We start from the raw sequence: 26,186 nt of genomic DNA on the forward strand, positions 1-26,186 counted from the left end.
GGTAACAAATGGCTTCAACATCTCAGTGGCTCACACAAGCATCTGTGGTCACGTTTCATAAGGGCTGTGAGTTGGTGCAGCTCTGTTGGGCATGCCTGGGCCTGACCAAGAAGCATGTGTATCCTCATTCCAGAAACCAGGCTGAAGGAGTATCCTCTAACTAGGGTGTGCCGTTCTCTTAACTGAGTGCAAAAGCTAGAGGGGGTGCCAAGGCAAACCATGCCAACACATCTAATGTTTCTACGTTGGTGCGGCATGCATCATGCTCACTTATAATTCATCGACTAAGGGCAAATCTATGGCTATGCCCAGTGTTTTGGGGTTGAAAACCAAACATCACCTCCAGGAAAGCATGGTATATATGGCAGCCTGAGGGTGGCAAGGGAGACAAATAAATGTGAACAAGCACACAGCTTACCACACCTCAGAATATACAATTTTTAAAAAGCTCTTTGGGCAGTTCTGATTGGCCTCCGATCCCTGGTATTTCATGAGAAAGGCATCTCCCTTTATGCACCTGCCATGACAACTGAGCATCCATTAGTAGCCTCTTCAGCAGAGTGGTTGAGTTAAGCAACAGATTAGTGTAACCCAATCACTCACTTCATTAACAGACATGTGTACACAACACATAAGGGAATCTGATGCTTCCGTAAGTTTTAGCAGATTTTGCAAAGCACATTTGTATCCTCTTCTCATGTAATCTCCATAACTCTTTAAGTGGTTATAATTATTCCCATTTTGCAAGACTCAAAACCAAGCTGAGGGAGATTCAACGCCTGATGGCAAAACACCTAGAAAGAGTGGATTTTGACTGATTCCACTCCCAAGTCCAGATCTCCTTTTACAGTGTGTGTCCTGGGTGCCCAGCCCTGTTGTTGCCATCACTTACTCTGCAAGATATGTTTGCATAGATATTGGGATATGTAATGTACATTTTAACTAATTTATTTGATGCATCTACACTAAGCATTTACCACATTTCAGGCACTATTCTAGGTGCTGGGGAGGCAGCATGAACAAAACTGATGAAAATCCCTGCTTACAATTGAAGAGAGATGATGTTAAACAATTAAACAGGTAAACTCATATCCAACAGCAACAATTGGAACATCAGCCAGGTGAAGACAAGTGCTGGGAGGAAAAGCAACAGGTGTTTGGCAAGGTCAGAGTCAGTCATGGCTAAATTTAACAGGAAGTAAGTCCTTATTAAGAAATGAAGAAAGATTATCTTTCAGTTTTGATCCTCAGACTTCATCAGAGGGCAAAATATTTCTAGAACCTCCCCAGATCACTCCTATGTTTTGAAATGCAAAAAATAAACTCACATTAAATTCTATGGCATAAACTATGTTTCTTTTGACAGGTTCACTACTGAAATTCAATTTTTATTAAAATGATCCATGTGGCCATTTCAAAAACTTAAGCGAGTAAGAATAGTATAAGTCAATAAAAAATGAGCACATTTTTCTTCTTGTGAGCCTAAAAGGACCTCATATACCTCATTGCATCTGTATTTCAGAATAAGAACCTCTTATAATGATAAGACAGGTCCTCTGAGTGTCTCATGCTTTAATAAACAAATTCCCATAGTCAGCAAATTTACCATTTGCTTATTTCTATCAGGACCTCTCTTTCCTTGAGAAAAACTAAGGTAAGTCATCACAGTTGGATTCTCCATTCAACAGACATAAATTGAGACCCTGTCATATATTAGGCACACATCTGTGAACTGGAGCTATAGCAAAAAAGAAAACAGACCAAATGCCTTGCCCTTTTGGAGCTTACATTCCAGCTAGATGGAGACAGACAATTAACAAACATGATTGCTTGTTTGCTGGGGGCACAAGGGATCTGAGGAAGAAGAGTCCAGACATGCAAGTGCTCTCAAGCCCTGAGGTCATCTGCAGGCAGGAAGCAGCGAGTCTTTCAGCACTTCAGCCTTGCTACCACCGACACAGTTGTTAGGTTGCGCCCAGGGCACGTTCCACGCTGGCAAATGGGTTGAGAGGTGTTGCACTTGAAGCCTCTGGCCCCCACGTGGATCATCCGTAGGGCAATATTTCTGTCCAGCTCGCAAATGTAGTGATGGGCATAGGATGTGATCGATCGTTGCAGAATAATTGGTTTGAAGAGGCATCGTGGGGCCACAGCTGGAAACGAGCACATTCAGAGTGACAGGATCTTGGCAGTCACAGAGGCTGAGGCTTGGAGTCTTGCTTTTCAACCAAACCAAGTGGGATAGCTGGGCATTCATTAGGAAGAAACGCCTTCTTCACACCATGACTCTCAAATTGCATCACCCTCTCCCCCTAGGGACTGAAGAGGGCAGCTTCAAGGTTCTTGTTTATCAATGTATCAAAAGTGAGGTTGGACAACTGTCACTACAGAAGTAGAATTTATTTTAAGAATCTGAAAATGTATCTTAAGATATTAATAATTCGAGGATTCACTTTACTATGAGTAGCTTCAATCATTCAATAAAGAACCCATACACAGTAGAAAATTCCGATAGGCACCTTGTGTTAAAAATCAACAAACTTTTACCAAGAGCCTATTTTGTAACTTATATGCCTGAAGTCTGGCCATTAACTCAGTGGGAGAAAAAGTAGATGTTGGGGAATTGTCTCAGCAGCTGGTAATTTTTTTTGCAGAATTTTTTGCATCTCTGTGATATTCTGTCGATGCAATTATTAAGTACCTGCTTTGTGCTGTTCACTTTGCTGAGAACTTTGCGTACGTACTACTCAGGCATCTCCAAGCTTTACTAATTAGTGCTATCACCACCCGTGTGACGTCTAGGAAGCTGAAAATCAGAGAACTGGCATAACTTGTCCAAGATCAAACCTGAGATTCATTCCCAGGTTTGTCTGGCTCCCAAACTGTGTTCTTTTCACTATGTCAAACTGACCAAAGTCCTATGTTTTTCTTGCTGTGGCAGAGATCAATGACTGAACAATACTTCTTCTCTAGCCAGTTCTTCATTAAAGACCAAAGGTTACTAGCAATCCCTTGAAGGTGGAATTTCAGGGCAACTTCACTTTCTTCATCATACACTATACAATATTTTTCTTTTTAAAATAAGGGGCATATAGTACTTTAATAAGACATGGTACATATATACAATGCAATATTATTCAGCCATAGAAAGGAATGAAGTTAGGTCATTTGTAGAGACATGGATGGACCTAGAGAATGTCATACAGACTGAAGTAAGTCAGAAAGAGAAAAACAAATATCATATATTAATGCACGTATGTAGAATCTAGAAAAATGATACAGATGAACCTATTTGCATGGAAGGAATAGAGACACAGAAGCAGAGAATGGATGCGTGGACACAGCAGGGGGAGAGACATGGATGAATAGGAGATTGGGATTGACATGTATACTCTACCATGTGTGAGATACATAGCTAGTGGGAATCTGCTATGAAGCAAAAGGAGCTCTGCTCGGTGCTCTGTGGTGACCTAGACGGGTGGGAGGGAGGTCCAAGAGGGAGGGAATATATGTGTGTATATAGCTGATTCACTTCTCTGTATGGCAAAAACTAACACAACATCGTAAAGCGGCTATGTGCATGTGTGTGTGTTACTCGTATCCGACTCTTTGTGACCCCATGGACTGTAGCCTGCCAGGCTCCTCTTGTCCATGGGATTCTCCAGGCAAGAATAATGGAGTGGGTTCCCATTTCCTTCTCCAGGGGATCTTCCCAACCCAAGGATTAAACCCTGGTCTTGGCAGGCAGATTCTTTACTGTTTGAGCCAGCAGGGAACCCCAATAGATTTTTCAATTACTTTTGTAATAAGAAAAACATAAATTCTATTTCAGAGTTATGTAGCAAGGCTCAAGGCCCTGAAATTTACTCAGTTTCTCTCCTGTCCTTTGCCCCTTTTCTGATGTGATCTGGTCATGGAAAGCCCATGTGCTGCTATGCACAGGACAAAAGTAGTAAGGGACCAGGGGCCTAAAGAAGACTTTAACTGAAAATGTGAAATCATGTTCCATATCCTCAGAGGACTATTGCTGAAATGGATCACATTGAGAGGTCATGGGGCTTCTCTATCTGGGGGTTTTAGAAGACAGGAGAAGCAGGTATGCTGGTAACTCAGAAATTTTTGCAAGGGCTGGACCAAGTGATTCTTTTTATTTTTTAGAATAATTTTTTTTCAGGTCAACAAATTATTTTTTATCTGTAAAATAGAGACCCTATTCCAGCCCTAGAATTGTGGTGAGGACTAAATTAAATAAGACAGATGTGACCAATAAGTACTATAGGGCCTGACATATAGTAGGAACCCAATTAATGCGACTTTTGGCCTATCATTGATTAATGGATTATGAAGTCCAAAAGGTGGACCTAACAGAAGCAGAAGATATTAAGAAGAGGCTGCAAGAATACACAGAAGAACTGTACAAAAAAGATCTTCATGACCCAGATAATCTCGATGGTGTGATCACTCACCTAGAGCCAGACATCCTGGAATGTGAAGTCAAGTGGGCCTTAGAAAGCATCACTATGAACAAAGCTAGTGGAGGTGATGGAATTCCAGTGGAGCTATTTCAAATCCTGAAAGATGATGCTGTCAAAGTGCTGCACTCGATATGCCAGCAAATCTGGAAAACTCAGCAGTGGCCATAGGACTGGAAAAGGTCAGTTTTTGTTCCAGTCCCAAAGAAAGGCAATGCCAAAGAATGCTCAAACCACCGCACAATTGCACTCATGTCACATGCTAGTAAAGTAATGCTCAAAATTGTCCAAGCCAGGCTTCAGCAATACGTGAACCGTGAACTTCCAGATGTTCAAGCTGGTTTTAGAAAAGGCAGAGGAACCAGAGATCAAATTGCCAATATCCGCTGGATCATCGAAAAAGCAAGAGAGTTCCAGAAAAACATCTATTTCTGCTTTATTGACTATGCCAAAGCCTTTGACTGTGTGGATCACAATAAACTGTGGAAAATTCTGAAAGAGATGGGAATACCAGACCATCTGACCTGTCTCTTGAGAAACCTGTATGCAGGTCAGGAAGCAACAGTTAGAACTGGACATGGAACAACAGACTGGTTCCAAATAGGAAAAGGAGTACGTCAAGGCTGTATATTGTCACCCTGCTTATTTAACTTATATGCAGAGTACATCATGAGAAACGCTGGCTGGAAGAAACACAAGCTGGAATCAAGATTGCTGGGAGAAATATCAATAACCTCAGACATGCAGATGACACCACCCTTATAGCAGAAAGTGAAGAAGAACTAAAGAGCCTCTTGATGAAGGTGAAAGAGGAGAGTGAAAAAGTTGGCTTAAAGCTCAACATTCAGAAAACTAAGATCATGGCATCTGGTCCCATCACTTCATGGGAAATAGATGGGGAAACAGTGGAAACAGTGTCAGACTTTATTTTTTTGGGCTCCAGAATCACTGCTGATGGTGACTGCAGCCATGAAATTAAAAGACGCTTACTCCTTGGAAGGAAGGTTATGGCCAACCTAGATAGCATATTTAAAAGCAGAGACATTACTTTGCCAACAAAAGGCCGTCTAGTCAAGGCTATGGTTTTTCCAGTGGTCATGTATGGATGTGAGAGTTGGACGGTGAAGGAAGCTGAGCACTGAAGAATTGATGCTTTTGAACTGTGGTGTTGGAGAAGACTCTTGAGAGTCCCTTGGACTGCAAGGAGATCCAATCAATCTATCCTAAAAGAGATCAATCCTGGGTGTTCATTGGAAGGTCTGATGTTGAAGCTGAAACTCCAATATTTTGGCCACCTCATGCGAAGGGTTGACTCATTGGAAAAGACCCTAAGGTTGGGTAGGATTGGGGGCGGGAGGAGAAGGGGACGACAGAGGATGAGATGGTTGGATGGCATCACCGACTCGATGGACATGGGTTTGGGTAGACTCCGGGAGTTGGTGATGGACAGGGAGGCCTGGCGTGCTGCAATTCATGGGGTCGCAAAGAGTCAGACACGACTGAGCGACTGAACTGAACTGAAGGAGAGAGATGAGTTTAATGCAAGGCTTTCCATCCTCACACCCTTGTATGACTCAAAATTGCATCAAATTGAGTTTAATTTTAAGCAATCTTTGTGAATTAAAAGTTCACACAAATGAAAAGAGGCCAGAGAGGTAAGGAACAGAATCTCTTTGTCTCCGTCAGGTAGATGGGCCCTGAAATTGCTTAGTTTCAATTCCCTCTCCAACTTTCCAAGACTTTGTCACTTACCAAACACTCAGAAGTTTCACCAAAGCAGGATTATTTTGTGTGAGGAACCCCTCAAGCAAAGCAGCTCATATTTCCATATAGAGACCCCACTGTTAGTCAAAACAACACTTTGGATCATTCCGATTAATTATTTACTTAAAGTTCCACATCTTCTTTCTATGACTATAGATAGTCTCTGGGGAGCGTGACTTGTTTTTTCCTTATGGCCGTTATTATATTAGGTTACTCAAGTTAACGTACTGCGTCAGGAATGTTCCACTTGCTAAACTTTTTGAAGGTTTCTTCATTCACGTCTTCATCAGCGAAATGTCCTCTAAAGAGCTTTTCTCATTCCCTTTCCTATTTCTCCCTGGGCTGCAAAATGGAAATAAGTGCTCAGTCAGTAATACCACTGTAAGGTTCTTTGGAGGCATCTATGAGGTGGGCATGGCAACCACTCCAGTATTCTTGTCTGGAGAATCCCCATGGACAGAGGAGCCTGGTGGGCTACAGTCCATGGGGTTGCAAAGAGTCGGACACGACTGAGCTACTAAGCACAGCACGGTACACAGAACTGTCAGAGAGGTGCTTCCTGAGGGTTTGTGTAGTTCAACTCCACTCCTTCTAAACATCCAGAAAACTCACAGAAGCCCCATTCTGATTCAGCCTGCCTACCTGCGTGCATATTTCCTCTCTTGAGAGGAAAGGAAAAGCTCAAGAGACAGGAGAAAAGAGAAAGGGAGAGGTAGTTAAGAAGGGGTAGAGAAGGCTCAGAGGCAAGAAAGGAAGCAATGGAGATGTGATAGCCCAGCAACGTCTGCATCCCAAGCCCCTGGAAACCCTCCTGGTGTGATGTTGAATGGAATCGCTTCTCACTTTAGCATCTCACCTCCTGGGCCCCATGACAAAGCTGCTAAGGATCAAAACTGTCTATGAGTGGTGGGGTTCCCCGATTAGTTTCTTTCTTTATTTCTGACCTGACTTTCTTCATGAGCCCTCCACCTGCCTTAAGTAGCAAGAAAACAACTCCATTTAGTCCAATTTATTCTTCAGGTTAGTTTTGTCCAACCATTTACCCAAAATCTTTGGATTCACTTGTTTTTCTCCTAACTTCATCTGGACTCTCATCTCCCTCTCCTGCTCCTCTCTCCGGCTCCTGCAGCCCATGACACTGGGGGAGGGGAACCCCTGGATTTGCACTTGTGCCTGGGTGTGAGGTGCCTGGTGTCTGCTGAGGAATGCTTGGCATCACCCCATGGCTGGTATCCACAGCTGGCACCTGCAGCTGACATCTGTGGCTGGAGTACTTTTGGTCTATTTCTGCTTGGCTTGCTCAGAGTCTGGGGCCCCTCCCTGGAGACTCAAGCCCCACTGCCTACGCCGCTCCTGCTGATGAAGATGCTCTGAGTCTCTGCCATATCTGCCACTTCGGGTCCTACCTGTCAACAATGCTGTCCTGATGCGGCAGGCCCATCTCAGTCACCCCAGCAACCTAGGTCAGGTCTGTGACTTCACAAAGGAGCATGCAGGCCAGATGAAAACAGAAAAGCTCAGATCCGCAGGCCAGTCCCTTTATCCACCTGCATATCCCACCCCATACTCTGAATTTGCAGGACCCTCCATAAAATTTCAGGGTAAGTTGTCTCCATCCAAAACAAAAAGGTAGGTCAAAAGTCCTTGTGCTCTCACAATGCTCTCAGCCTATCCACTAACGCTCCTCACTGCACAGGGCTCTGATGACCCAGAGAGGAAACATTCAGATATTCTTCCTGATTTCCCTGAACTCATTGCTCCATCATCTTCTCTCTACAAGCCCTTGGCCTTGGAGGGGTAAACTTTTCTTTGGGGTCTACACTACATAAAACTGCATAATGTGTTTCACCAAGACTAGTTTGATATGTTAAATGGACACGAGAGTCATTTAGAAAATTCTAGTTTCATAATGCTTGCCTTTGAGGCTATTGTCTTGTTGGAAATCTTTGAATTACCAACTTTGCCAGAACAATATTCCATTTATTTTCACTTTGTGATAACCTTACTTTATATTGACTAGAAAACTGATCATAAATACTTAAGATAGAAGAGAAAGAGTATTAAATACCACTCAAAATATTGTGCTCATTTTGAGGGAGCAGAGATGTTCCTCTCAGGCTTCTTGCTCCATGGATTGGTCCTCAGAATGGCTGTTGCCTCTGACTGGTGTTGAGGTTATCAGGGTAGCAGCCCCCGTTCCATCTCCTAGGAATTATCTGTCCCTGACAGTCGTTGTCCATCCAGGTTGTAGACCGTGGAGCCACCTTCTCTGGACATGTCACTGAGATCTTGTGGCTGAAAATGAAATCTCTTGGATCTTCTCTGCATTCGTCAAACATTTATTAAACATCTCCTATTGGTATATCGGAGAAGGCAATGGCACCCCACTCCAGTACTCTTGCCTGGAAAAATCCCATGGACGGAGAAGCCTGGTAGGCTGCAGCCCATGGGGTCGCTAAGAGTCAGACACGACTGAGCAACTTCACTTTCACTTTTCCCTTTCATGCACTGGAGAAGGAAATGGCAACCCACTCCAGTATTCCTGCCTGGAGAATCCCAGGGACAGCGGAGCCTGGTGGGCTGCCGTCTGTGGGGTCGCACAGAGTCGGACACGACTGAAGCGACTTAGCAGCAGCATTGGTATATACTGATACAAATGCTCTTAGACACAGAAGTAAGAGGAAGGAACAAAATAAATCTGCCAGAAAGTCTTGTCATTAAGAATTTGTGCCTCTCTCCCAAAGTGGTAAAATGAGTTTGATTGTAGATATCAGCCTACAATTTTAGATGTCCATGTCAACCCTACTCTACTTGACTCCTTGAGGACCAAGAGGGATGAAACCTCATTCATTCTTTTATCCTTTCCTTTAACAAGCACTGATTGCTGTTATATCGCAGGCACTTTGCTAGGTTCTGGGGAAGCTGAGATCATTAAGATATATTATCATCTGCAAAGCATTCTAGATCATTCAGAAATATAGACATTTCCATGGCCAGAGTAAAGCGGTGTTATAGCTGTTCCCATCACCCCCATCAGTGAACTCTGCACAGCGTTTATTAAACCAGCTGCAGTGAGTGCCAGGAAAGGCTTGGTCAAGTTGGTCTTTGGTTGAAGGAGAAGGTGATTAGGAAGGAGACCTGAAGAAGATAATGGCTTGATTGAGACTTCAAATACTTGGTTTGTTTATTTGCCTGTTTGTTTACTTATAAGCAAGGAAAGGTTTCTAAGCAGAAGGGTAAGGCCTGAAGGTGATCAGCAGCATGAAGGTTCCAGGGAGCTGCAAGCAGAAGGAATGAGTATGGAAGGAGCCAATGGAACAGGAAAAGATCAAGCCTGGTTCCTTGGGCAGATGCCAGCCTGAGGGAGGTGGTGCTGTTTGCTTGTTCTTTTCACACCATATCCCATCAGCTCCTAAAGTCAATCATTATGAATGTTTCAAAAGAAGGACAAGGGCCAGAGAGAAGGGAGAACTGATAGTCCCAAAATAGACAATCATTAACTACACTAAAGCCTTTGACTGTGGGGATCACAACAAACTGTTGTGGGAAATTCTTAAAGAGATGGGAATAACTCCGAATGCTGTCAACAGCCTGAGTCGGCATGAGGAGGTGAGGTCCCTGGCCAAGGTCATGTGCTGGAAGTGATGGCTTAGGGTCCGTTTCAGGTACCCTCACCCCAGAGCAGGCCCCACTTCCACCACTACCTTCAACCAGCAGAGAGAGGTCAGTGGTTCTGCAGAGTCCATATCAGATTTCAGGTAAGTAAGCGAAAGAAGAATGAAGAAAACATAGATTCCCTTTGAAATAATTTTAGTTTATAATGAATGGAATCTAACTGGATGCCAAGTTCCAGCTTCCTATTTTTTATTTTTGTGAGGTCCCTGTTCTCTTTGAGCTCAATTTGCTTCAGAGGAAATGCCATACATGGAAGAAGGGTTTGAGGAGTGCAGGGGGATGACAACTTAGTTACATGTGCCTGGGGAACAAAGTAAAGTAACCACAGAAAGATGTGGACCTCTGTCTTGGGTAGGCCACCTTCACCTGCCTCCCTCTCACTGTGGCCATCGTAGTGAGCTGAGAAAAGCCAGAAGCTGTTTATGGAGCTAATTTTTATAGAATTCAGATATACTTAAATGTCAGTTTACTGTGTCACCTACATGTGACCCACTTCTGTACAAAGGCAGCAGGAACAACTTGATCCCTACCCTCTTTGACCTCATTATTCAAAACAGATATGCTGCTGCTGCTAAGTCGCTTCAGTTGCGTCCAACTCTGTGCGACCCCATAGACGGAAGCCCACCAGGCTCCCCCATCCCTGGGATTCTCCAGGCAAGAACACTGGAGTGGGTTGCCATTTCCTTCTCCAATGCATGAAAGTGAAAAGTGAAAGTGAAGTTGCTCAGTCGTGTCCAACTCTTAACATCCCCATGGACTGCAGCCTACCAGGCTTCTCAGTCCATGGGATTTTCCAGGCAAGAGTACTGGAGTGGGGTGCCATTGCCTTCTTCGATATGAATAGTACATTATCACCAGTGAACAGAATTAAAGCTCAACGGTCTCTGATCTTAGGTATATCACCTACATGTGCCCAGCAGTATCTCTTCTGTATGTGGGAAGTATATGAGATCAACCTTGGCATGCTTTGAGGAATCAAAGATTCTAGATTATTAAGAGTCAAATTTCTAGGAGCACTAAGAAATCAGATCTATTTGAACCTCAGCGTTCCATTTAAAAATCACTTATAACCCCTAAGTCTCTGATTCCTCATCTATAATGTGGATGTGGTAAGCGTGTCCACTTATAGGGGCGTTGTCAAGTTCAAATGTATTAAAAATACATACTAAGCTAACATATAAAAAAGTCTGAGCCCAAGTCTATGTTAGAATTAAGCGATGAATAATATTCACCTTTTTAATTAAATAAGTCATCTTTATTCTCCTTATCAGCAAAGAGCTTTTATTTAAGTAGGAAGCAATAAGGAAAATTTGCAAGTCAGATTATTAGAATACATTAAACAGAACACTTGGCATTAATAAAACAAGCACACATAAATATTTGAAAACAAATCAAAATACTGTTACTGGCAGTTGAAATGGTCATCATTTTAAGAAAAAGAAATAATCCCTTAGTTGGATGATCCTCCAAAGGAAATCTAGAACTGAGTATAATGGGCAATGACTTTGATGTGTAACAGAGGAATGCTGCACAGGGACAGGCAGTGAAGGAAGGGACGTCAAGAGCTTGAAAGGACTGAAGTGCACAGGATGTAGAAGAAAGTACGTGAGCTGGGTGTAAGGCTTTGATTTGGGTTTGGTTACCAGCCAGCCCTGAACTTGTACCAAGTACCTTCTGTTTTCAAGTTAAAAGTCATTTACTGGAAATCTATTGTATATGCCCCAAAAATGTCCCCCCAAGAGTTCGTATGAAATTTGCACACAAGTAATTCAACCCTAAGGGATGCTGTGATAAATCCTTTGATGGAGACACAGCCAGATACTCTTGGAGCACAGTGCGGAGCACAACCCTACCTTTGGAGTAGGGTTGGGTCCTGACAAAGACAGAAAAGAACAGACGAGTCTGTGGCCACCAAGGGCTTACAGTATGGCTAAAGAGAGAAGACAACAGTTACAAAATGTTCAATAACTTAAAGGCAGGTTATAACTAAAACATTCCAAAGCACAGAGAACTCATATTTCCTGGTCTTGGGTAAATATTTTTTCATTGTTGTTGTTTGGTCCTAAGTCATGTCTGACTTTTTGCGACCCCATAGACTGCAGCACACCAGGCTTCCCTGTCCTTCACCATCTCCTGGAGTTTACTCAAACTCATGTCCATCGAGTCAGTGATGGACATCCAACCATCCAACCATCAGCCATCCAACCATCTCATCCTCTGCTGTCCCCTTCTCTTCCTGCCTTCAATATTTCTCAGCATCAGAGTCTTTTCCAATGAGTGAGCTCTTCACACCAGGTGGCCAAAGTATTGGAGCTTCAGCTTCAGCATCAGTCTTTCCAGTGAATATTCAGGACTGATTTCCTTTAGGATTGAGTGGTTTGATCTCCTTGCTGTCCAAGGGACTCTCAAGAGTCTTTTCCAACACCACAGTTCTTTGGCACTCAGTCTTTTTTATTGTCCAGCTCTCACATCTATACCTGACTACTGGAAAAACCATAACTTTGACTAGATGGGCCTTTGTAGACAAGATAATGTCTTTGCTTTTTAATATTCTGTCTAGGTTTGTCATTGCTTTCCTTCCAAGAAGCAAGCATCTTCTAATTTCATGGTTGCAGTCAAACATTTATTGCCATGCCTTTCTATTATAGACCTATTTTTTTTAAAAAAAGTCAGATCAGGACGGAGCTAGCCCACATATAGAGGTGATTGATCTCTGCACAAAAGAAACTGCTATGTACTGGCTACAGGCATGGGGGCTGGGGTGTGACTGTCTGCATGCAAACCTGATGCTCCTACTCACTAGTTCTGTGACTTTGAGCCAGTCACTTAATCTTCCTGGGCCTCAGTTTCATCTTCAGTAAGATAAGCCTAGTCATGGAACCTGCTTTATAAAATTGTTGTGAAGAGTAAATAAATCAATGTATTTAAAGCTTTGGGTAATACCTGGTACATAGCAAGTGTTCAATACATGTAAGAATAATATTATGACTATACCACAATTAAAACCATGAGAAGGCTCATCATTTGTTTTTCTTTTGCTTTCTTTACACTCACCCTCACAAAACATTAATAATTTTTATGTTATTGTAGAACCGATGGAACTGTAGCATGCTTAGAATACTGCCTCCACTGCCCTCTATTTAGTCTGACAGTCTCTGATTGGTCTTTCAGGAGTCTTCCAAGACTCTCTCCAAACCAGGTTGAGTGGCTCTTCTGTAGGTTCCTATGGCTCCATATACTTAGTCTCGCCAGCAATGTGGTTTTTGGAATGTGTCATGGAATGTGATTTTTGGTTCATTTGTCTGTCTCTGTCTCACTCACTCCTGCACCAGGAGGGGCAATTCCTTGAAGGAAAAAACTGCATCTTATTTTCCATTTTATCTCCAGGAGCTAACATAGTGCCTGACATGATATTGAGTGTATATGTTAAATGGGAGGAAAAGAAGAAATAAGAGGGGAGGGAAGGAAGGAATAAGGGAGGGAGGGAGGGACAGGGGAGGAAAGAAAGAGGCAAAAGGCAGAAAAGGTGTGTAGAGGTGCTCTGGTCCTGGCAATGTGACATGTGTCTGAGTCTGCACACCTTCTTCCCTCTGCCTCTCCTGTCCCTCCAGTCCTGTAAAGTGAAGGGAAGTTTGAGCCATGAGAATGTTTTACTTACCCCAAATCACCACTGGAGAAATCTATTGCATTACTGAACACTTGTAATGGGCTGGCTCCATTTCAGAATATAGGATTTTCTGCCCCTGCCAAACAGACTTATCCACGAGAAGCTTAGATAGTGCCTTTGCCCACACCTGTCTGGCTCAGGGAGCTTGTTTGTCTGTCAAGGGGAGAGCTGGGCACTGAGAAGGGCTGATGGGCTTTGACGAGAAAGAGAACCGGGCACACAAGTCTCGTTTATAATCCATTCCAGCTGCTCCTCTGCTGGGGGAAACTGGCATTCTGTTTTGTTGGCCCCTTTTCCATCAGGACAGCTGTGAAACCCTACTCAGTGAAGTAATCGCAATAACAACCACCACTTTGCATGTTGATGCCTTTCTTCCAAGGAACTCAAAGTTCTTTGGAGACATAACCTCATTAATCCATCCTGCATGAAGTGGTGGCTGATGGGGAGGGGTAGGAACTCTTACTCATGCTTCCAGGGCTGGGGGATTTGAAGGGGGGAAGAGTGGAAAAGGAAGAGAAAGAAATGTTAGAGCTAGGAAAGATAAGCAAAGATATTTTCCCCCGAACCCCACTCTGGCACAAAGATAACACTGCATAGAACAATACTCAGTTAAACGTTTGAGATTTAAAAAAACAAAAAAACACTCTGAATGTTCACCATCCCCTCAAAGGAAGAGAATTCTAGGTGAGAAGTTAAGAAACCTGATTTGTAGCCCTGATATTGACACTGAATAGCTGTGTGACCATGAGCTAGCCTCATCCTTGGAGTAGTAACTTCATAGGAGAGCATGTGGCCCAGTGGTAATGCTGGAAGAGCGCAGAGCCAAAAGACAGGAGACCGACGCCTGCCTTTACAGCAGCATGGTTTTAGGTGTGTTCCTAGCTGCAAAGGCTCACTTTTCTTATCTGTGAAATGAAAAAAAAATTAGACTGAATTATCTCTAGAGTTCTTTTCAGTTCCAATAAAACCAGTTATTCTAGAAATGGTGGGCTAGGAAACGTCAGATCTGATTTCTGCTTAGACTTTTGGAAATCCAATAACTGTCCATATCAGTTTTCTACCACTGCCACCCTGAAACTCAGTAGTTCATACAAAACAACAATTTATGATTTCTCACCATTTTGTGACTTGCCTGGACAGTTCGGTGGCTTCACATGGGTCCACTTTTGTGGTTGAATTCAGCTTGAGGCTGGAGGGGTTCAGTTGGGACATCTGTAGTATCTGGGCCTCCTTTGCCTTGTGGTCTTTTCATCCTAAAAGCGACTACATCTGGCTTTCTCACTAGTGGTGGTACCACTTCAAGAGGGCTAGTCTTGGTGCTTATATGCTCATTACACCTCTTCCATGTCAAGTTCAATACTATCTTGTAACCTCAAGACCTCAAGAAAGTCACACGGCCTAGAATCAGTGAGGGAAGGACTACACAAGGACATTGTTAGAGCCGAATTGTGTCCCTCCAAAGGGTAAGTTGAAGTCCTAACCCCATGTATCATAGAATGTGGCCTTATTTGGAAATAGAGTCCTTTCAGATGCAGTCAAGTTAAGATGTGGTCTACAGGGGTAGGATAGACCTCTAAACCAGTGTTACTGGTGTCCTTATAAGAATAGGGAGAGTCACACAGACAGAGGCAAGATGGTCATGTGAAGACAGAGACAGATTGGAGTGATGCTGCCAATAAGCCAAGGAATGCCTAGGGCTACCAGAAGCTAGAAGCAAGGAAGATTTTTCTCCTAGAGTTTTTGGAGGCAAAATGGTTCTGCCATGCCAGTCTTGATTTCAGATTCTTGCCTCAAGAACTGTGAAGATAAATTGTTGCTGTAAGCCACCCAGTTTGTGGTACAGCAACCCTAGAAAATTAATACAGGCATGAACACCAGGAGACATGGTTCTTTGGGGCCACTAGTTAACAATCTAGCATACCATCTACTTTTATGAGCATAATTACACATTTGTTACATGATTATTGTTCAAAATATGTGAAAATGTAGGTGTGGTAGATTGCAATAATTCTTTACCCTTCCTTTAGTCCATGGCCTCTGCTGTATGACTTGACACCCTCCATCCCAAAAGGTTTAGAGCATATTCCCCTTCCTCCTCACTTTCTTATGGTCATGTGACTTGCTTTAGCCAATAGAAGAAGAAGGAAAGGCCATTATGCCAGTTTCTTAACAGGCCTTTATATTTCTACAACAACTGCCTGTTCTGACTGTTACTTGTGGCCAATGTGCTCTGCCAAAGATGCTGTCTCTTGTGCTCCCAGAGCTGTCTGTCCTTAGGTATGAAGGACATGCTCAGGGGTTCAGAGCTATGTGTTACTCTGGGTTGAAACTAGAGAGAATGCTCCTCTCTCTATAGGGATCAAACCTATACCAAAACTTTCTCTTCTGTTTTCTCCTCTTCTCCTCTAGCACAGGTGTCCTTAACACTTCCTTCCAGAGTCCTTTTCTCCCGTGCTCAGCATGCATACCAATGATATTGGCATTCAGCTTTTTCACTCTGGCTACATAAATCAATGCCAATGTCTTTACTATTGAGATGGGAATCACACTACACCAATCACCCTGAAACTTGCCATTTTTACTCAATAGTGTATCACTCTTCTTTCATTACTGTAAATACAGATTTGTCCTCATTTTTAATAGCTGCACATATTTCCATATACACATGGATATCTATATGCATGCATGCATGCATGATTAGTGGCTTCAGTCATAACCAAGTCTTTGTGATCCTATGGACTGTAGCTTGCTAGGCTCCTCAGTCCATGGGATTCTCCAGGCAAGAGTACTGGAGTGGGTTGCCATGCCCTCCTCCAGGGGATCTTCCCAACCTAGGGATCAAACCTGGATCTCCTACATTGCAGGCAGATCATTTACCCTCTGAGCCACTGGGAAAGCCCATCCATATGTATTTGCATAGTTTATTTAAATAATTCCTTACTATCAGACATTCTGTTTGTTTCATTTTTGTTTATTAATAATGTTGTAATAAATACACTTTTACATACCTATTCCATTATTTTCAAGATAAATTCATAGAGATAGAATTGCATATGCAAAATATATTTTAAGGATTTCAGTACAATTTTCCCAAATTACTGTCTGAAAACACTATATTAATTTATACCTACCAATGTGTAAGAAGAGGCGGCAAGAATGGACAGAAGAACTGTACAAAAAAGATCTTCACGACCCAGATAATCTCAATGGTGTGATCATTCACCTAGAGCCAGACATCCTGGAATGTGAAGTCAAGTGGGCCTTAGGAAATGTCACTACGAACAAAGCTAGTGGAGGTGATGGAATTCCAGTTGAGCTATTTCAAATCCTGAAAGATGATGCTGTGAAAGTGCTGCACTCGATATGCCAGCAAACCTGGAAAACTCAGCAGTGGCCCAGGACTGGAAAAGGTCAGTTTTCATCCCAATCCCAAAGAAAGGCAATGCCAAAGAATGCTCAAACTACCTCACAACTGCACTCATCTCACACGCTAGTAAAGTAATGCTCAAAATTGTCCAAGCCAGGCTTCAGCAATACGTGAACCGTGAACTTCCAGATGTTCAAGCTGGTTTTAGAAAAGGCAGAGGATCCAGAGATCAAATTGCTAATATCCTCTGGATCATTGAAAAAGCAAGGGACTTCCAGAAAAACGTCTGTTTCTGCTTCATTGACTATGCCAAGCCTTTGACTGTGTGGATCACAACAAACTGTGGAAAATTCTTAAAGAGATGGGCATACCAGACCACCTGACCTGCCTCTTGAGAAACCTGTATGCAGGTCAGGAAGCAACAGTTAGAACTGGACATGGAACAACAGACTGGTTCCAAATCAGGAAAGGAGTACATCAAGGCTGTATATTTGCACCCTGCTTATTTAACTTATATGCAGAGTACATCATTAGAAATGCTGGGCTGGAAGAAGCACAAGCTGGAATCAAGATTGCTGGGAGAAATATCAATAACCTCAGATATGCAGATGACACCACCTTTAAGACAGAAAGTGAAGAGGAACTAAAAAGTTTCTTGATGAAAGTGAGAGAGGAGAGTGAAAAAGTTGGCTTAAAGCTCAACATTCAGAAAGCTAAGATCATGGCATCTGGTTCCATCACTTCATGGCAAATAGATGGGGAAACAGTGGAAACAGTGTCAGACTTTATTTTTCTGGGCTCCAAAATCACTGCAGATGGTGATTGCAGCCATGAAATTAAAAGACGCTAACTCCTTGGAAGGAAAGTTATGACCAACCTAGATAGCATATTAAAAAGGAGAGACATTACTTTGCCAACAAAGGTCCATCTAGTCAAGGCTATGGTTTTTCCAGTAGTTATGTATGGATGTGAGAATTGGACTGTGAAGAAAGCTGAGCACCAAAGAATTGATGCTTTTGAACTGTGGTGTTGGAGAAGACTCTTGAGAGTCCCTTGGACTGCAAGGAGATCCAACCAGTCCATCCTAAAGGAGATCATTCCTGGGTGTTCAGTGGAAGGACTGATGTTGAAGCTGAAACTCCGATACTTTGGCCACCTCGTCCAAAGAGTTGACTCATTGGAAAAGACCCTGCTGCTGGGAAGGATTGGGAGTGGGAGGAGAAGAGGACGACAGAGGATGAGATGGTTGGATGGCATAACCGACTCGATGGACATGGGTTTGGGTAGACTCCGGGATTTGGTGATGGACAGAGAGGCCTGGTGTGCTGCAATTCATGGGGTCGCAGAGAGTCGGACATGACTGAGTGACTGAACTGAACTGAACTGAATATGTAAGAGGGCTAATTTTTTAATTCTCATGTAAGCACTATGATTCTTTACACCATTGCCAAGCAATAAAAAACAAAGTTTGCATTTCATAGTGTATTCTTCAGTCCTCTTTTAAACAATTGGGTTGCTTAGAAATGTGCTTATAAAATTGAATAGAAAAGAGACAGCAAGAACACAGGATACTGATGAAATAAAAATTGAGCTCGCAGAAAGAAACCAAGAGCAAGGAAGGAGCAGATGTGCAGGTCAAAGCACTGTTGTTAATGGTTGTGCTTCATGGATTTTTATTTGTCACATTAATTTAAAATGGCTTAGATGTGAGTGAATTCAACTCAAAACGATGTCACCATAAGTTGCCACACTCACAGGGGTTGAAAACGTAGGATAGAAATTCCAAATAAGAGCAAATTCTAAATAATATATCAGGGATAAGAGTTATCCCCCAAACATGATATTAATTAGGAGGGAAATGCAGTACTCAAAAAAACTGTTTTGAGGAGTAACCAAGTTAGATATGAGTTTACTGAGTGAAGAGGAGCAAGACCAGCTAAGATCAAGGATTTACACACAGGCATTTTCTGCCACATTGGTCTAAGATAGGATCAGGTGCTGCAAATGTGGACAGATCTATTTAGTTTAACATGTCCATGTTATCTATAGTGGTGCTGGTCCTCAGAAAGGGATCTATCTGGGATGTCAACATGGATTAAAAGAATAACATTTCATCTGCTACTTTCATTCAATGCTGGTAATTTGGTTTTAGATATACATGTATTTAAAATCAAATAATATATACACACACACACACATGCATGCATGCATGAGAAGTCGCTTCAGTGTTTGCAACTCTATGGACTGTAGCCCGCCAGGCTCTTCTATCCTTGGGGATTCTCCAGATAATAATGCTGCAGTGGGTTGCCATGCTCTTGTCCAGGGGATCTTCCCCACCTAGGGACTGAACCTATGTCTCTTATGTTGTGTTGGCAGGAGGCAGGAGGGTTCTTTACCAATAGAGTCACCTGGTATATATAGTTCATTTCATAGGTCTTAAACACATGTATTCCATGTGGCCCAGAATCTCACTTCCAGGAGTTCATCCTAATAAAACAACTTAGCATACACCCAGATATTTAGATACAAGATGTTCACTGAAACACTATTTATAAATTAATGATGCTAAAACATATACTGAGACCATTTAAAATGATATTATAGAAATATTTTTACTCACGTGGATCAATGATCATAAAATATTATATTTTGAAACAGAACCTGAAAAAGAATAGATACCTATATATGCATAACTGGATCTCCTTGCTGGACACCTGAAACTAAGATAACATTGTTAGCAAACAATATTCCAATATAAAATAAAAAGTTAAAGATTGCGAAGTACGATTCAGTATTGTCTGTGTGGATGGGTGTCAGCAGTCTATGACATTCCATTAAAGACAGCTACTACTAACACCTGAGTTTTACTAGTTCTTTGATCCTCTTTTCATGCTTAGATTAAGGAGTCTTACTGCAAGGTTGGTTGGAATCCTACACTTTAAGCACTTGTTTTTGCGAGCTCAGTGGTTTCTTCTCCAGAGTACACTAAGCTGAGGCATTGCGAGTGACATAAATGGGGATTGAAATTACAGCTACACTCTGAATCCAGACTCATGACACTTCTCCTCCAGCCCCTGTTTCTATGTTTATATGATCTTGACACTTGGGATGAATTCCTTCTCAGGAATCCTGTAGATCATCTTTGATGATTTGACTTCTACTGGGGAAACAGCACCCAAACACACACGCAGTTTGCCAAACATAACTATCCGTGTTTGGACCCACATTTGGACCTGTCTTAGTTCTAGCCTCATAATGTTCCCCCGTCTCCATGTGAATCATGTGGAAGCAAACATACACTTGGGAAGAGGCGGTGGTGGGCAGAGGTGACACCTAGTAGCATGTAGCAAACACATCTGAGTCTCAGTTCCAGATTACTCAGCTTATTTTGTCACATGTTTTTGTTTATGTAACTGTGAAAAACATTAATGCGAAGACCTGAAGAATATGCACCAAAAATATTGACAGTCCAGTGGTGGGTTATGGGTAATTTGTTAGTATTGTCTTTTTTTTTTAATTAAAAAAAAATTTTTTTTTTTAATTTGTTTTGCCATACATTGACATGAATCCACCATGGGTGTACATGTGTTCCCCTTCCAGAACCCCCCTTCCACCTCCCTCCCCATCCCATCCCTTCAGGTCATCCCAGTGCACCAGCCCCGAGCACCCTGTATCATGCATTGAACCTGGACTGGCGATTCGTTTCACATATGATCTATTGTCTTCTTTTATCTTACCTATGTATTCTAATCTACAGAATCATGTATTCCTTGTGAACATTAAACAGAAGAAGTAATGTTTTAAAGATACTCTCTCAAAAAAAATAAGAATGCTTCTCTGGTGACTCAGCTGGTAAGGAATCTGCATGCAATGTGGAAGACTTGGGTTAGAACCTTGGGTTGGGAAGATCAAGGGAATGGCTACTCACTCCAGTATTCCGGCCTGGAGAATTCCATGGACTGTATAGTCTATGGGGTCACAAAGAGTCAGACACGAGTGAGCAACTTCACTTTCACTTTTTTGAACAACCACTCTGAGGTGTCTATTGCTTCATCTCCAAACATTCTATAGTGATATCAGGTGAATTCTTGATTCCAGGGCCATCAACTCAAGTGCTTTTGCATTATATAGCAATTTTTAGTAATTTTTTTCTGATCAAACCCATTCCTTCACAGTGATCCTAAAATGGCCTGTTTATTTGGGATTGATAACTTTGATGAATAATGTGGAGAGAATAGATGAAGTATCCAAGTTTGAAAATACGAGAGAAACGTTTACAGAGAAGATTCATGAAGCATTTGGGGAAGCGGTTGGGTATTACTGCAGGATCCTCAGGGAGGCTTTACAAGCTTAAGTGTTTGTAGTGTGGTGAAAGTGGCCAGATTTTTGGTAAGACACTGGCTTAAAGTCTGAGAGATGGAATGTAGAACAGTTGGATGCAGAGAACAAATATGGACTCCAGTTAAGTTTGGGAGGTGACATAAAAGAGATAAGGGTAGATTTCAAATTTACTGTAGAAAGAGGAGGAGAAACTTGGCAATAGCCATGGGTTGACTCCTTCAGTTTCTGTTCAAATTTTCCCAGCATTACAGCCCCTTCCACTTTATGTGCTACCCAGTGGGATGCTCCAGACTTTAGATCCACCCAGGCTTGATCTCAGGAGTGACCTCCATGTTCAAGAAAGCATCTGCCACTATTTGGTCCAGGCTTAACCCCACCAGCCTCCTCAGAGATGGGGCATGCCAAAGTTCTTTTGTAAGTATGTAGTGAAAGTTTGAGTCACACTCTTGCTTAAGAGGATATTCTATGCATTTTCAGACATATGACTAACTGGGCAAAAAGCTTAGAAAATATAACTCGGAATAACACAGTGTTCAGCGGGAGAGTTGTTCTTTGCTTTTCGTGTTGTTAGAGGGGAGAGGGAGGAGGATTGGCCTGAAGTACGGAACACCATAAAGAGACAGATAGACAGAGAATCAAAGTCCCTGAATGGCATTTAATTCCATGTTGCTGTTTTTCCTGGTCGGGTTTCAGAAAACCTCTGACAGTTGGATTATTTGCTATTTAGTCATTCTACTGTACAAATTTTACTGACAATCAGCAGGCATTGCCTAATTTCACGCTCAAGCTAATAAAAAAGACCAAAGCAGACTACAACATCAAGTATATGTTTAACTTGATGCGATTTTTAAAGAACATTTCCAAGATAACACATAAGTTGTAAGAGTAGCAAATATACAAGGCTGGACGACATTTAAGTACATTCAGGTTTTAGCCAAAACGGCTTGCAATAACTAGGTTAAAAAAAGAAGGACAAGAAGCCTAATTGGAGGCTTTCACATTAGGTTCTGAAACACATTTTTTGGTCCCCTTGTGCCTTGTTTCCAAGATGGTAGCACCTGGAAAAACATGCAGCTTGATTTCTGTAATAGATATGAGCTCAGATAGTATGGGCTGCCTTACACCAGCTCCTTTGAAACGGGTGGCAGTTACTGCCAGAGTCCAAGTGGCTAAATCGCATGCTTGGAAATAAGAGTATATTCATCTGTTTGTGAAAATCACCAGGCATAGACTGTTTCCACCCAACACACCGAAGAAACTCGCAAGCCTCCTGTTACCAGCAAGAAATAAAGCCAAAACTCAGCAAGAGCAATGCCAGATGATCACGGCTGTTTTCCCGAAGCCTCGATTTTGAATGCTGTGTTACTATTTATTCTTCCCGGACTAAGAAGCTTCTGCCAGACTGACGACAGTGTCCTCCATGAGGCAGTGGCAATTTCCACCCAATCCTGGCCCCCAAAAGCATCCAGTGTGTGTTCACTTTTCATCACAACTTGATCAATCACCCCCAGGAAACTTCATTTCATTCCACTTGCTACAATGAGAGTAATGAGAGCAGCCTTTGACCCTTTCTTCTCTACCCCACTTAGTTTACAGTGAGCTGTGAAATGTGATAAGTTGATTCTTAAATACACGCTTTTATGCCAAGAACAAATATCTCTTATTTGACTTGCTGTTCCCCCACAGGAATTTGGTATTGTTTATTTAAGAATTTGACATGCAGCAATTTTGTCAGATAAAGTTGGGAAGAAATGTCCTCCAGATGACATAACTGCCCTATCTATGGAGGGTTCAAAACTTGCCTCTTATCTTTATATCTGTGGTAATAACTGGACCCTTTTCGTTCCACGTGGAAGGTACAGTTTCATCTCCAGTTTGAACTAAAAGTACTACAGGGCTAGAGATAGAGTCAAGTCCATTATAATAAAATGCACAAGCACGTAAAGGATCCTTCTTGGAAGTCAAACTATAAATTCTTCAGGTGCTTTGAACCGTAACCTTTATATACTTGGGGGTGCATCATGGGCTAAATGAAAGCTATCTTGCATTAACCCCAAAGTATGAGTTTTCAGACTTTTATTAATATGTTCATATAAACTAATAGGCAGTTTATATGTGCTGTAGAAAACCTGGGAAACAAAGAAGAGTTTAAAGAAGAAAACTAAAATTATTTTAATTCTATCTACAAAGATAATCACTCCTCCAATTCCAGTTTATTTCTTTTCAGTCTACCTTTTATACAATTATATAAACTTATCTTTCACCAAAAAGCTACAAATTGTTCTATAATAGTTTTAGCTTTCTTTCACTTTACTTTTTACTATGAGCATTTCCCCCCGTCACTAAACATGTATCAAAAACATGATATCCCATACTGGCAAAGATTTCATAGCCCATGAACTCCTTGGCATCTGGGTTACCTGCATTCTCCTTGAAATGCAGTGACCATGCAGCATCATGTACATGCCAGGACCCCCCAGTCACAAGAGGTAGAAACATAAATAAGAGAATTCATTGGCTTCCATTAAAAGGACTCCCTTTAGGCACCCCAGTCTTCTGGGCTTCAGCTAAGTTCTTCAGGAATCAGTCTTTGTCTCTCTGTCTCTCCTTACCTCTGTTTGGCTTCTAACCCAAGCAGGCAAGCAGGTTCTCTCTATGTGGAAGCACTACACCACTAACATCGCCACGAATGTACCCACTCACAGATCCAGTGAGATCAGAGAGAAAGAGAAAGTACTTTTCTCAGTGGTCCCCTGAAAGGCTCATGGAGGTCTCTAGTTGGTCTCACAGAGATCACATGCTCATCTCTGAGGATGGAGCACCCTGATTGGCCAAGTCTAAACTACGTCAGGGTCACACACAGGGGTCAGCTCCGTGGGAGGGGGCCCCAGGCAGGGAGTTTGTGAGAAGAGTATCCACCCTCTCTCCACTGCTTTTCTTTCCTTGTCTTAAAATTTGTCCTCACTAAGCAACAGCACCAGTTGAGTATGTGATTCAATTCTTGCCTCATAGGCTTTCTTAAGATGAGTGTGCTCAGTACATTTACAAACAGTTATATTCCCTGAACTCAGAAGAAAAACTAATTCCAGAGTCATTTCATGAGAAAGCCAGTTATCTTTTCATGGTCTAGTTTTGGGTCTGCCATGAAGATTATCAGCCAGTCACGTAGATATCAAGTGACTGTAGCTTGATTGTAGAATCTTGAATGGAAGCTAATGATACAATAACTTTGAAGGAGAATCAAGATCTAGAATTATAGGTGCACTTTATTTAGTGCCGCCACCATCATTACTGATCCACCGTAGTGCCATCCTTCTCAGAAGAAGACCATGTATAGTTTCCCATGGCTTCTCAGCCAGTACAACAGAGAAGGCACATCCTAGAATCAGCTGTGGCAAGCGTGCTTGATATAGTACCATTCCCAGTCTCAATGGTGCTGAGGAATCATTTTCTTATTCCTGTAGGGTTAGCTCTTTTTGCTATATTTGACCAAGAAAGACTGACAAGAGCTATACATGGAATGGTTTCAGAGATGCTGTGTGCTGTCTTACTGCAAGTTAAAACCTGCAAATTCTCCAGCAGGTTGAGATACCCTCAAGGGAATGGTCATGGACATAGGCACTCAAGCTCAGCAGTGTTTGAGAGAAGTCCTCTGACTTTGTGAAGGTCACCTTCAAGAGGGCCGTCTTAGGAGAATCGGTCAATCATGGTAAGAAGGCCAGCTGGAGGACAGTACTGTTGGTGGTGTACTGTGTTAATCTATTGAATCTGCATCTCTGTCACTAGACTGCGGGCTTTTCCTGGTATCCACTTAACTTCCTATATCAGACCTTGCACTCTCCACTTCCCTTCCTCTTGGCCTCAGTTCACAGCTCTGGAAAAGAGTTCCACAGGTTTCCAACTACTCTCCACTGACAGTGCATGCATCAAGCCTGCACCAAACACCTGTTTTCCTGCCTGGGGTGGGGGGGGGTCCCCTCATTCCTCAGGATGGGGGACAGGGTGCTTGCTTGACATCCACGTATGTGCAACCCAGAAGTGTGCAAGCAGTTGTGCTTTGACGGGTAACTCTCAACCGTAGCAGCTCATGAGCCCTCTGATGCTGCTGCATACTCTTCACAAGGTGCTGGCAGACTGGACACCAGCCACTCTCACTGATGGCCCTCTCACTAATGAGTCCTGATATTGGCTTTCCTCCCCCCCAACCCCGTTCCATTCTTCTTGATCCCTCTCTTCTGCCTTTTACAATCATTTCCCAAATCCATCTACATGTAAGCCTTTAGTCTCAGGCTATATTAAGGGAAACCCAGGCTGAGAAAACCACTGCACACCAACCGCGTAGCATAGAAACTGGCTAGATCAGGTATACAATAAGTATTTTTAAGTCAACAAATAAGCCAAGTATAAATAAATTAAAATTATTTTAAAAACTAAGAGGTAGAAGAAGACAAAATTAAAGAGACCAGTAATACAGTTTAGTACAAGAAAATTTGGGGCTTCCCAAGTGGTGCTAGTGGTAAAGAACCCATAGGGGATGTAGGAGATGTGGGTTCGATCGCTGGGTTGAGAAGATCCCCTGGAGGAGAGCATGGCAACCCACTCCAGTATTCTTGCCTGGAGAATCCCCATGGACAGAGGAGATTAGTGGGCTGCAGTCCATAGCATGGCAAAGAGCCGGACAGGACTGAAGCGACTTAGCACGCACGCACATGAAAGTTCAGCATTGCTTAAACCTACCAACTCAGCAGAGAGCCCCCCCATGCCATACTGGTGGACTCAGAAATGTGCTTTCTTTTTAAGTGGGTGAATTTTCACCAAGACCTATCTGTTTAATCCTTCCTCCCTCAACTTGAGAAAGCTTGGGAGAGTGGAAAAAGAATGAGAGTTGTCACGACACCCA

General features: G+C 42.5%; 1 long non-coding RNA gene and 1 pseudogene across 5 annotated transcripts in view; one reads left to right on the plus strand and one right to left on the minus strand.

The window, feature by feature from the left end:
* Positions 1–1,769: 1,769 nt before the first annotated feature.
* Positions 1,770–7,849, minus strand: LOC145509061 (uncharacterized). 4 transcript variants are annotated; one of them, XR_014055832.1, is made up of 3 exons: positions 7,643–7,849; positions 6,225–6,578; positions 1,770–2,319 (listed from the first exon to the last, which is right to left on the minus strand). It is a non-coding gene; the product is annotated as an uncharacterized LOC145509061 (long non-coding RNA). The 4 variants fall into 4 exon arrangements; XR_014055833.1 differs by having other exon boundaries at positions 1,770–2,153; positions 7,643–7,844; XR_014055834.1 differs by having other exon boundaries at positions 1,770–2,342; positions 7,643–7,844.
* The window catches only part of LOC145509058 (large ribosomal subunit protein eL28-like), a 62,973-nt pseudogene continuing 44,517 nt past the window's right edge, over positions 7,731–26,186 (plus strand). The window contains exon 1 of the transcript XR_014055829.1: positions 7,731–7,837. The product of XR_014055829.1 is annotated as a large ribosomal subunit protein eL28-like (transcript). The remainder of the gene's footprint in view (positions 7,838–26,186) is intronic.

This window comes from Giraffa tippelskirchi, chromosome 6 (genome assembly GCF_054371585.1).
Source record: "Giraffa tippelskirchi isolate mGirTip1 chromosome 6, T2T-mGirTip1v1.2.pri, whole genome shotgun sequence".
In the NCBI taxonomy this organism is placed as follows: Eukaryota; Metazoa; Chordata; class Mammalia; order Artiodactyla; family Giraffidae; genus Giraffa; species Giraffa tippelskirchi.